The 13,798-nt window shown below is 43.0% G+C and overlaps 1 long non-coding RNA gene across 1 annotated transcript in view; it reads left to right on the forward strand.

The window, feature by feature from the left end:
- Positions 1-449: 449 nt before the first annotated feature.
- Positions 450-13,798, forward strand: part of LOC122811512 — a 518,443-nt gene continuing 505,094 nt past the window's right edge. The window contains exon 1 of the long non-coding RNA XR_006366262.1: positions 450-1,150. This is a non-coding gene — a long non-coding RNA (uncharacterized LOC122811512). The remainder of the gene's footprint in view (positions 1,151-13,798) is intronic.

Raw genomic sequence — 13,798 nt, forward strand, 5'->3', positions numbered from 1 at the left:
TGGATGCTAATGAAAGGCATGATAAAGCTGGAGATGAAAATTCTGGAGTTGTATCTATGGATGGATCCCGCTACTAGCCGTTATTTGCCAACTGAATTAATTTGATGCTATTTTTGTAAGTCAGTGTTTCTAAGGGAGACCTAATGACGCAATGACGTCAATGCAGGTCAATAACACACTGGTGGAACTGAGAGTGCTGTAAGGATTCTGGAGTTGGGCTATTTTCAAACGCTGAACTACTGCAAAATCCCACACCTCTCCAAAGCATTGTAAGAACAGCCGTGTGTGTGTGTGTGTAGCAGTAGTATAATTGGGCAACACATATTTACGTATACCTTTTAACTGTGCAGATTTTCACAGAATCCCCAGATTTTTGCCTCTTTTTTTGGGTCTGTTTTTCATAAAATTGTAGGTTTCTGGCAAATCATTGAGGGTTGAAGTCAGAAAATAATAGACGTTTGAGTTACTGACTCCATACCCTTTAAAATTCATGCATTCATAATAAGAAGCTTGCTGTTCTATCACATTTCTAAGTTCGTAAGAGCAATATTTAAAAAAGGTCCCTATTTTTGGGCCTTTGTTCCCCCATTATTGTTGGCTTTGTCCAGATTTCTTGCACTAAGATGTTGAGAGGTATGACGTATGCATAACCATGCAAGACACATAGCAACGTGTACGTGTGTGTTTATGCTCATGTTATTTTGCTAAAACATGTTAGATGAAACCGACTGTGTGCTAGCACTCTCCCAATTCTTTGTAAACGAACTCATCTGCAACACAATATAAGTTGTAGGTGTTATGCAATATACTAATAGAGATAATACAAATAAGCTGGTAGTGTTTGCCAAATGAGCTCTTACATGTTACTATATTTGGACCACACTACAGTCTGTAGATAAACCAATGTATTTCTGAATCACTTTCTATCTCTTTCTGTCTTGCGGCAACACTTTCCAAGAACTCAGTTGCCGTGCCTTTATTGAGAAAGGATGCGGGCACATGACGTGAAATTCTGAGACCAGCCATTCTGGTAGCTCCTGCTTAACATAAAAAGGTAAATATCTGAACGTGTAATAGCTAAGAAAGAAAGAATCCGGAGAGTTTACAGTCCGTAAGAAGCACAGACTGCAGTGAAGCATCTCTCTGAACGGTAAGATTCCGAATTCTATTATGTGCCCTTTATGCATGTTGTATTGGCAGATTTTCTAAAGTTTTTTTTAGAACAGGAGGACATGTAAATGCAGCATGATTACAATTTTCGTAAACAAAATTGTGGTGGTCGCGACTGGAGTTAGCCTCATAGAGTCCAGATGTCAGTGCCCCGTATCATTTCGGTTCTTATCATCTGGATTTAAATTAGCAGTGTGCATATATATATATATATATATATATATATATATATATATATATATATATATATATATGTGTGTGTGTGTGTGTGTGTGTGCATTTTTTATTTTTTTTTTGCAATAGCAAAGGGGAGTATATCTCTGGGATGCATTTATTTTCATGGTATAGGAGAGTGCTTCTGCAACGCTGATGCACAAATGTATCAGCAAGTTATGCTCAGATCTAGATTTTGGGATACAGCCTCAGTACTTGCATTGTGCACAGTCAGGTATTCAGTAAGCTGACAAATTAGTTACCACCCTGTTCCTCCACCATTATCCTGCCCTATGACTTTGAGTCCTCAAAGTTGGCTTTATCTTACAAATTAGTAATTTATTTTTATTCACCTAGTTCACTGATCCCAGAAAGAGCCTTCAAATGAAAACTGGGCGTCTGAATGAGGGAAACGGCATGCTTAGGGTTGAACAGTTTAATGACAAGTCTTGTCTAGGGATCCGCGGTCTCCAGCTATGTTATTTGTTTGGTTGTATTTGCCTATATCTCTGGTCAACATAGATCTTTTCACACTCAAGACAGGCAGCACTGTCTGTCTGGTTAAGTGACTTGTGCAAAGTCACACAGTAGGCAAAAGTAAGTTGACGAAATACTAATCTAGGTCTGTAGGTTTTAAGCTAGTAAGAGTAAATTAAAACATAGACACTGGTTTAAACAACAAGTGAACAAGAGCTAATACGTAGAGGCTTCAAACGAAAAACTGAGTGTCGTGCTGACCAACACACACACACACACACACACACACACACACACACCAAAAAGTCGCCACAATGGCGGCCACATATCCCTACCAACTTGTACACTGGAAAAAAAAAGTTTGGTGTCGTTTTTTACTCACTAACTTGTAAACCGTTTACAAGGTAAACATTTTGCAGTTCTATTTTAAGAATGATTCGGTTTTTCAAGGAAACATGGCCTACTTCGTATCTACGCTTTTAAAAAGACTTGCTATGTGTACGTATTGAGTATAAGTTAAATGTTTTTATAAGCGCGGCAGACGCAGGCTGCTTCTCCTCCATTATGTCAGCTTCAGAAACCCATGTGCAATTCTGCCACGATAAATAGCTGTAAAACGCACACATTGTAAAATAAGTGAGGGTGAACACTTTAGCAACAGGTGTTAGATCCAATTATCTAGGAAGCTTGACATGCAGGATTTTTAAGACAAATGTTACTCATTATCTAGACAGGTTAAAACTATGAACAAGACCTATTTCTTACAGTCAGTCCGCAGGGCACATTTTTACGTTCAAGTACTAAATATAACTTTTCACAGGTGTCATTTTGCATTTTATAGACCCACAGACAAGAGTTTACAAATACCCAACACTAGAACTGGCCACTGAAGAAGCTATATTGTTCCGTTGCTTAAACTGCTTATATGCGTGGACAGATTATTAAGGAAGGCAGTGCACAGAATTGTGGGGATTTGTCAATGTACAGTTTTTTTTTATCTAAGTGTCTTACTACAGCCTCCTTTAAGCTGCTGTCGCTTCAGCAACAGTCAATTTAGCTTTTTTTTTTACATTTCTATGATGGTGCTGTACCGCTCGATACTTTCAAATTAACGCTATCTTGCGTAATACAGTAAAGAGATTGTCGCAGTCATCACCACCAGAGGGAGCAGGGAGACAGGTTTATAGATTTGTGTGTGTGTGTTTATACGTATAGAGATAGATATACGTATACACACACACACACACACACACACACATATATATATATATATATATATATATATATATATACAATTGTGAATTTACTTTAGAATAGCTGTCTGGCCATTAACTGATTTATGTTATTACTGCTATAACAATATGTCAGGTTTTAGAAGGCTCCATATATTTCTTTTCACCACTCTTCATGTACCTATAAAATATTCTCAGTTGTCTTGTTCAATGAAATCATTGTTTAGCAAATGACACGCACAGTGGCACTAGCAACTAGTACAAACATCTATTCTGTATATTATGTAACTTGCTACTGCAGGTTGCCCCCAACATAGCCTAATTGTCCTGCCCCCAAAATATTACCAGCAGATTTCCTTCAGATGTCAGCAGAGGCTATAGCCTATCCCGTGTCCATCCTCATAGACAGGTCACTTGCAGAATACAAAGTTCCTACCTTGTGGAAAACATCACATATTATTCCACTGCACAAAGGAGGCAACTCCTTAGAACTCACCAACTACCGCCCAATTGCAATTCTTTCACCTTTATCCAAAATATTAGAACGAGTTGTTCATTCCCAACTACTGCAGTACAAAACAACTTACTCTCCAAAACTCAGCATGGCTTTAGACCCACTCACAGCACCACCACAGCATTACTATCATTTACTGATACAGTTAACCACCACAGAAACAAGGGACTATTTGTATCATCCATTTTCTTAGACTTATCAAAAGCCTTTAACCTGGTAAACCATAGTATTCTTCTCCAAACTCTATCTACCCTAAACTTCAGCTCCTCCACTATGTCATGGTTCAATAGCTACTTATCTGGTTGTCAGCAAGCAGTCCTTTGGCATGACCAGCTGTCCCCCCTGCTACCAGTATCCATAAGAGTCCCTCAAGGATCCATCCTAGGCCCACTATTCTTTTCAGTATTTACCAAAGAAATTTCTTCTTCCTCACTCACAGCATCAGAAGTAAAATACGCAGATGACACCACCCTTATAAGTGCCTCCCCACCTTAAACGAACTGCAAACCCTAACCCAAAATAATTTTACTCTAGCCAAAACATGGTTCACTAACATCAAACTTATTCTTAACCCCAAAAAAACTCAACTAATTCTTTTCAGCCCTGATCGAGCCCCCCCCCTTAACAATAGTTTCACATTCACTCCAAAGACGACATTCAAATCACTCCAACTGTACACACTAAACTGCTAGGTGTAGAAATAGACAATAACCCGAAACTTGACATCCATATAGCACAAACCATCAAGAAAGTTAACAAAAAGCTAGGACTCCTCTATAGGAACAAACAGTTTATCACAAAACAAACCAAAGCTACTACTGCAAGAACTCATCTCTTATCCATCCTTCTCCATGTCTTCCCCATCCTTACTAATCTCCGCCAAACTGATCTGAACAAAATGGAATCTTGTTATAACGAGATTGCCAAGTTTGCTACTGAAGCCTTATACAAATCCCACCACTGTCTTGCCCTTAACCAGCTCAAGTGGCTCGAGTTACCTCATCTATTCATACTCAATCAACTCTCAATAGCACATAAACTCTACTACCTTCTGGAAAAAAACTCTGCACTCCAATACATAATTAACCCCCACATTCCCACTAGAGCCTTAAGATCTAGTTCCCAGAACCTCATAAATGTCATCAGATACAAAAATGACACTGGCAAATCTCTCTTTGCCTGCACTATTGCCAGAATCTGGAACTCACTACCTAACCAAATAACCTCTACTACCTCCACTATTCAATTTAAAAATCTCCTGAAAACCCACTTTTCAAACAATTGGCTTTGCTCATGATACTCCCCAGTTTATTTCTTACCATTACCTTGCTCAATGATTCTACTAAAGGTCCCCTTATTCCTTTCTGTGTAAAGTTTAATTACCAGCTGTCGTTACTTTAGCAAAATTACTGCAAGTATTCATAATTCAGGCAAACACTCAAATATACATTAATACAAAAAAAATATTCTATACAGATCTTACTATTGGAATCCTGAATAATCTTAACTTATTGACTTTACTAAATGTCTCCTTTAATTGTTAAGCTATACCTTACTTATGTTTATATGGAAGTAATATTTCTTTCTGTATGCTATTCCTTCTTTTGTGAAATTTTCTTGTATGTAATGCTGTTGGAGCTTTTCTCCCCGGGCCTCCGCTGAAAATGGATCTGTGTCCAGTCAAACTTTCCCAGTCAAATGTAAAATAAAATAAAATAAATAAAAAATTAGGATTTTTTTTTAATATTCATGTTTTTACACAATGATTTATATTTAAAGTTTCTTTAATTTTTCCAAGAGTTTTTATGACTTTTGACCACAGCATTTCGACATTAGAACAATTCCTGCTTTCCTTTCAAAGATATCCTGCTAATCAAGGATCCTTACCTATGGAGTTTTAATTCACCAAGGGATGTAGATGCCTAGGAAATGAATGAAGAAATTATTTCAAGATACACATGGATGCAAAAGAAATAAGACAGGGTTTCAGAGAAAGTCGGGTGATCTAATCATCAACAGGACACACAATAAGGGCAGTAACACAATAAGGGCAGTAATCAAAATGAAAAGATATAAAAGGCAGGAGTGTTATGTGTAGATAGAGTAATTTGAAATACCATCAATCTTACTGTATATTCTTATACATTTCTGTGCACTGCTTAAGTTTAAGCACTGTTATGAAAAGCAGTTGACTACTCCATTTTCAGTAGGCTTAGTTTTAACCTTAAAACAAAAAAGTAAAGAGTAAAAATGAATGTAGCTTAATTTCAGATGAATCCAGAAAGTGAAAGGCTTTTCAACAACATTGTTCAATGTTGTAGCACAAATATAAACACAAAATATTGCAACTTTGTTGACGGAAGGAAACTGTAGACTATCAGATATGTGCACATGTGCAGCTACTCCTTAAGCAGATTCCTTCCCTCTTTCCACGTCTTCCTCTTTTCTGACCTTCTGTCTATCTGTCATGTGTCTATCTATGCTGTTTTTATATTTGTCTGCCTGTCTGTCTGTATCTGTTTGCCTATTCTACCATCCCTTTACTTAAGCACAGAGAGAGAGAGAGAGAGCTATACAAATTTATAATTCAAAACCCAGTCTGTAAAGAAATGTTTCATCTGATGTTGTAAATCTTTGTTCATTCATTACAATTAGGGCTTCGGTTCCATCCTCGGAACCAATATGGCCGTTTCCAAGCTTGCGCCAGCCAAAAACTCTCAGCTAAGACCTACCCATAATGCCCATCTCCTAGTTACTCCAGATCTCGTTTGTCGCACTCCTCGTCAGACGTGCCAGCCATCTCTCTCAAAGCTAAGTGGAAAATTATGATTTTTAATATAGTTTCTCTTCAAAATTTCTTATTTTTAGTCAATTTAGCCTTTTCTCAGTGTCACCTATAACCTACTTCTATTCCCTACCCTTTACCTTGGAAATTAAATTTCTACCATTGTTGGTACTGTCTCTCTCTCCTGCCTTTGGTAGGCCCTTCCTTACCACTTGTGGCATTTTTTAATCACTTTTTTCTCTCCCTTCTTTTGTTTCTTCTATTAGGATAGACCTGTTGTCTTACTATGTCAGACAAAGCTAAGTTGGAATTTAAACAGTTTGACAAGTGTGAGCATAAGATGCCCAACTCGGACGGACACACTCGTGTTTACTGTTTGAGCGGGGACCATATTAAAGCTGACTGTGACATTTGTGCTAGTTTTAGTAATCGTACACTAGCAGAATGTAAAATAAGCTTATTTAAAAGGTTTATTTAAGACACCTTTTTCGGAGGCTCTATCTGGGTTGGAGGTCTCACCCCCTCCAAAGACCAAAAAACATAAGGAAAAATGGAGTCACTTGGTTCCTGCATCTCCATCAGTTATGGAACCGAGTCAGCTCCATGCTTCTCAGGCGCCCTCAGTGCAGACCTCTTCAACACCAGGTTCTGTATCTTCTCCCTCGGTGCTGCCTATGATATTCACCCCTATTTCGGTTCCAGCCTTGGCGACACTGACTTTGGTGCCGTCCTTGGATCCAACATTGGTTCCTATGACTGTACCTGCTTCAGCACCATCTCCGGCCACAGTGCCAATAGTTTCTTCAGCTCCATCAGCTCCTAAAGTCAAATATCTGCCAAGGACATGATACTCCCCAACTTTTTTGGGGCAGAGGTTTAGCCCCCTTTCTAACCCAGCCACTGGGGATGCACAAGCCAGTGCATTTCTTTGTGCTGGTCCCAAGCCTGGATAAATGGGGAGGGTTGCATTAGGAAGGGCATCCGGCGTAAAACATCACCAAAACATTTCATGCAGTCACCAAGAAAATTTTTTATACCAGATCGGTCAAGGCCCGGGTTAACAACGACCGCCACCAGTACTGTTAGCCTACAGGATGCTGGCAGAAATTGGGCTACTGTTGGCCGAAGGAGGAGAAGAGGCGGAAGACATGGCCAAAGGCAGGAGGAGAGGAGAAAGGCTAGGACTGTGGTAGTGAGGGTTGGAACTTTGAATGTTGGTAGTATGACTGGTATAGGGAGAGAGCTAGGTGATATGATGGACAGAAGGAAGGTTGATATATTGAGTGTGCAAGAGACCAGATGGAAGGGGAGTAAGGCTAGGTGTATCAGAGGTTGGTTCAAATTGTTTTATCATGGTGTAGATGGGAGGAGAAATGGCGTAGGAGTTATTCTGAAGGAACAGTATGCTGAGAGTGTTTTGGAGGTGAAAAGAGTGTCGGATAGAGTGATGTTTATGAAGCTGGAAATTGATGGTGTAATGATGAATGTTGTTAGTGCGTATGCTCCACAAGTTGGGTGTGCAATGGATGAGAAAGAAACATTTTGGAGTGAATTGGATGAAGTGGTGATGACTGTACCCAAGGGTAAGAGAGTGGTGATTGGAGCAGATTTCATTGGGCATGTTGGTGAAGGGAACAGAGGGGATGAGGAAGTGATGGGTAGGTATGCTGTTAAACAAAGGAATGCAGAAGGTCAGATGGTAGTGGATTTTGTGAAAAGGATGGACATGGCTGTGGTGAATGTGTATTTTAACAAGGGGGGAGTAGAGGGTGACATACAAGAGTGGAGGAAAATGCACACAGGTGGAGTATATCTTATGTAGGAGGGCCAGTTTGAAGGAGATTGGAGACTGTAAAGTGGTGACCGGAGAAAGTGTCGTTAGACAGCATAGGATAGTGGTTTGTAGGATGACGTTGGTTATCAAGAAGAGGAGGAGGACTGTGAGGGCAGCACCAAGGATCAAGTGGTGGAAATTGAAAAAGGGTAATTGTGAGGTGGAGTTCAGGGATGAGTTAAGGCAGGCACTGGGTGGCAGTGAAGAGTTACCAAATAGCTGAGTAACTACAGCAGAGCTAGTAAGGGAGACGGCTAGAAAGGTGCTTGGTATCACATCTGGACAGAGGAAGGATGACAAGGAGACATGGTGGTGGAATGAGGAAGTACAGGAGAGTATACAGAGAAAGAGGTTGGCAAAGAAGAAGTGGGATTGTCAGAGAGATGAAGAAAGTAGACAGGAGTATAAGGAGATGAGGTGCATGGCAAAGAGAGAGGTGGTGAAGGCTAAGGATAAGGCATACGAAGAGATGTATGAAAGGTTGGACACTAAGGAGGGAGAAAAGGACATGTACCGATTGGCTAGACAGAGGGACCGAGCTAGGAAAGATGTGCAGCAGGTAAAGGTGATAAAGGATAATGAGGGAAACATACTCACAAGCGCGGAGAGTGTGTTGAGGAGATGGAAAGAGTACTTTGAGGGGTTGATGAATGAAGAGAATGAGAGGGAGAGAAGGTTGGATGATGTAGGGATAGTAAATCATGAAGTACAATGGATTAGCAAGGAGGAAGTAAGGATAGCTATGAAGAGGATGAAGAATGGAAATGCTGTTGGCCCAGATGACATACCTGTGGAAGCATGGAGGTGTTTAGGTGAAATGGCAGTGGAGTTTTTAACCAGATTGTTTAATGAAATCTTGGAAAGTGAGAGGATGCCTGAGGAATGGAGAAAAAGTGTTTTGGTACCGATTTTTAAGAATAAGGGTGATGTGCAGAGCTGTAGTAACTGCAGCGGGATAACATTGATCAGTCACAGCATGAAGTTATGGGAAAGAGTAGTGGAAGCAAGGTTAAGAAGGGACGTGATGATTAGTGATTAGCAGTATGGTTTCATGCCAGGAAAGAGCACTACAGATGTGATCTTTGCTCTGAGAGTGTTGATGGAGAAGTACAGAGAATGTCGGAAGGAGCTGCATTGTGTTTTTGTAGACTTAGAGAAAGCATATGACAGGGTGCCTAGAGAGGAGTTGTGGTATTGTATGAGGAAGTCAGGAGTGTCAGAAAAGTATGTAAGAGTGGTACAGGATATGTACGCGGGTAATGTGACAGCGGTGAGGTCTGCGGTGGGAGTGACGGATGCGTTTAAGGTGGAATTGGGGTTACATCAAGGATCAGCTCTGAGCCCTTTCTTATTTGCAATGGTGATGGACAGGTTGACAGATGAGATCAGACAGGAGTCCCCGTGGACTATGATGTTTGCAGATGACATTGTGATCTGTAGTGAGAGTAGGGAACAGGTGGAGGAGACCCTGGAGAGATGGAGATATGCTCTAGAGAGAAGAGGAATGAAGGTCAGCAGGACTAAGACAGAATATATGTGAGTGTGAATGAGAGGGAGGATAGGGGAATGGTGAGGATGCAAGGAGTAGAGGTGGCAAAGGTGGATGAGTTTAAATACTTGGGGTCAATAGTTCAGAGTAATGATGAGTGTGGAAGAGAGGTGAAGAAGAGAGTACAGGCAGGATGGAGTGGGTGGAGAAGAGTGTCAGGAGTGATTTGTGACAGACGAGTACCTGTAAGAGTGAAAGGGAAGGTCTACAAGTGGGTAGTGAGACCAGCTATGTTGTATGGGTTGGAGACAGTGGCATTGACAAAAACAGGAGTTTGAGCTGGATGTGGCAGAATTAAAGATGTTAAGATTTGCACTGGGTGTGACGAGGGTGGACAGGATTAGGAATAAGTATATTAGAAGGTCAGCCCAGGTTGGAAGGTTTGGAGACAAAGACAGAGAGGCACAATTACATTGGTTTGGACATGTGCTGAGGAGGGATGCTGAGTGTATTGGGAAAAATATGCTAAGGATGAAGCTACCAGGTAACAGGAAAAGAGGAAGGCCTAAGATAAGGTTTATGGATGTGGTAAGAGGGGACATGCAGGTGGTTGATGTGTCAGAGCAAGATGCAGAGGACAGGAAGAAATGGAAACAGGTGATCTGCTGTGGTGACCCCTAACGGGAACAGCCAAAAGAAGAAGATGAGGTTTAGCCCCTTTCTAGAAAGACCTGATTCTCCTTCAGCAGCCTCCTTTAGATCCACCAGGAGGTTTTCTGAATTAGACCTAGTGCGGGTTGTGGATCAGCTTCTGGCAGCTAGGGGATTGCCCATTCCAGCTAGAACTTCCGTCTCTCTTGGCTTGGAATCTTTTACTACATCTTCCCTTGTTTCTCCTCCTCTGGCCTCTACCCAGGTCCCAGAAATCTCAGTACCGATGTTCACCCCGGTGCATACTGTCTCGGCTCTGACAGCAGTTTTTCCCTTGTTGGCACTGACCACCCTTGCTGCATCAGCTCAGGTGGAGCCGATGCTCTCTCGGAGCAGTGCTTGGACCATCCGTACCTTGGTACCTAGCCTGGTGCCATCTATGTCCATGGCTCTGATGGCTTCCAGTTCTCTTGGGGCTCCTCACCTGGATGTGGGCTTCTCAGGGCAGGTTGTGACCCTGGTTCCGAGGTTGTCCTTCTCAGTTCCGGGCTCCCTTCCCTCCTCAGGTGGGCCTGCTTTCCAGGTGATGGAGCGGGTCCTTGCCTCTGCAGGCTCACAGTCAGCACCAATGACATCAGCATCAGAACCCCCCCAGCATGCAGCTGTCCCAACCCCCTTTTTCGGGATCCCAGGCACGGGAGCCGCAAGACCCCCCTTTGAAGGGAACCCCTTCTCCGGAGTCCTCCTCAAAGATCCCACTGGGGAGCCACCCCGGAAGAAACAGTGCAAGAGGAAGCACCTTCATTCCCCAGAGGAATCTATCACTGAAGACACCAATTGTGATGAGGGGGAAGGGTCCCCATGGTCTCCCCCAGATGACATCTCATTCGGAGACATTCTCAAAATCCTCAAGCAGTGGGGAGACTGGAAGTCCTCTAACCTTTCTTCTGAGGAATTGGTGTTCTTGCAGGCCTTCTGTGCCAGGCCATCTACTTCCTGGGTGACCCCACTGGCAGATGGCCTTGTTAAGCTCATTGTGCAGCATGCCTGGAAGGCCCCAGACAATGTAGAACCTGTCCCCTGGAGGCCAGGCAAAATTTTATCTACACTTGAAGACCAGCCCCACTGGTCCAAGCAGTTGACAGTTGATTCCATGGTCGTGGTGGCGGCCACCAAGAGGGAACTGGCAGAAGATAGTTCCACTGTCCATTATCTGAACAGGTAGTCTCAGACCATGGACAGACTAGGGAAGTGGACCTATGCTTCAGTGACCTTTGCCATTCAGTCACTGAACTATCTGGCACACTTCACTCGCCTCCAAAGAGACCTAATTTCTGAAATGTCTTCCTTTTTGGCAGGGGTACTGCCTGATGAGTTGCATGACATTGTTACCTTGCAGCTAGCTACCCTTGAATCCACCTCAAACTCCTCGATGCCTTTGATATCTCACACCACCGAGGGGGCAGCTCCAGCTGCTGCATCAGGCAGTGTTATGAGACGTAATGCTTGGATGTGGTTGTGTGACTTCGCAGACCCCTTTAAATCTTCCTTCGTCAATTCACCTGTCAAAGAATCTGCCCTTTTTGGACCCAAAGTATGAGACACACTTGTACAAAGTGAGAAAGATGGAAAGACCTTGTCTGCTGTGGGCATATGCTTTTCCAACCCCCAGAGGTCCTACTCCAGGTACCAGAAGGGAGGAAAAATGTGGTTCAAGAAATCCCAAGGATCTTTTCGTGACTCTCATGGTGAGCAATCCCCCCGGGGCAGAGGGGGCAACTCATCTGGAAGATGCCCCTTTCAGGGTAGAGGGGTCCGTGTAACCAGGGCACTACAGATTCTTTCTTCGGCAGACCCTACCAGTGCTCCTGAGCAGTGGCCTGATTGCTTTCATCTGGAAGCAGTTGGGGTAGTTTTTCTCTGTACCTACCCGCCTGGCAACTTATTACTACCGATGTTTGGGTGCAGAGAGTAATATCCAGAGGCTACCAAATATGATTCGATTTAACTCCCAGACCCATCAAACGAATCCCCGATGTACCACCCAATCAGAGGGAATTAGCAGACTTAGAAATAGAAAAGCTGCTAAGAAAAAGAGTCATCCAACCAGTCCCACCAGACCAGACAGGATCCGGGTTTTACTCAAGGTTCTTTTTAGTGCCAAAAAAGACAGGGGACTGGAGACGAACTATGGATCTCAGCCTATTTAACAAATTTATCAAACCTCAAAAATTCTGGATGGTCACGGTACAGTCCATTATCCCCTTCCTAGGGAGGAACAACTGGATGTGCTCTATAGACCTCCAGGATGTGTACTACCACATAAAGATGGATCACCACTCACGGATGTTTCTCCACTTCCGGCTGGGAGCCAATCACTACCAGTTCAGAGCACTGCCATTCGGTCCATCGACAGCCCCCTGAGTGTTCACCAAATGTATGGCAGTTGTGGTAGCTAATCTTTGACTACAAGGATTCCAGGTGTTTCCGTATCTAGAAGATTGGCTCCTTACTGCCCTGACCAGGAATCTCCCAATCTGCAGCGTCTCTTACACTCAAGGTCTCGTTCTCCACTTGGGGATTACAGTCAACAAGGAAAAATCTCAAATGTCCTCAACAAAGACACTGGAATTTGTTGGTGCAGTCTTCGACACAACATCCTGTCAAGCTTCTCTCCCTCCTCACAGGCTTTCGAAAATAAGACACCAAATCCAAGACCTTCTTCCTCAGACCTGTGTACCAGCATGCCTTGTACTGCAATCTTAGGCTCCATGGTAGCTGCCATTATGTTAGTACCACTGGCGAGGCTGCACATGAGAATCCTGCAGTGGCTCCTTTTCGCACAATGGTCATTTTTAACTCATCCACTCGACCACATGATACGTCTTACAAACTGTTGCAAGGAAGAAATGTTATGGTGGATGAAGCCACAAATGAATCTTTGGTGTTGACCATTCTGTCTTCCCCAGCCCATGGTCATAGTGACCACAGATGCTTCCCTGTTAGAGTGGGGGGGCATTTCCAGGGAAAGATGGTCTAAGGCACCTGGCCCCCAATGGGGGCAAATTTGCACATAAATGTCCTGGAACTGAGGGAATTTCTTTTAGTGTTGCAAGTGTTCCATGCATCCCTACCTTCTGGGACCACTGTAATTCAGTCAGACAACATGGCAGTCGTCTGGTATATCAACAAGCAAGGTGGAACCAGGTCTTGCCACCTGTGTTGGGAAGCTATGAGGATTTGGCACTGGGTGATAGCTTCCAAACGCTTTCTTATAGCAATGTACATTCCCGGGAGTTCCAACCTTATTGCGGACAATCTGAGCAGGAACATCCTGATGCCTCACAAGTGGTCCCTCAACCCTGTAACAGCGGATCGGATCTTCCATCGCTGGGGCAAGCTTTTCTGTGACCTGTTTGCTTCCCCCCTAAAC

The sequence above is a fragment of the Protopterus annectens genome, chromosome 9.part0, assembly GCF_019279795.1.
Source record: "Protopterus annectens isolate FY-2018-M chromosome 9.part0, PAN1.0, whole genome shotgun sequence".
In the NCBI taxonomy this organism is placed as follows: Eukaryota; Metazoa; Chordata; order Ceratodontiformes; family Protopteridae; genus Protopterus; species Protopterus annectens.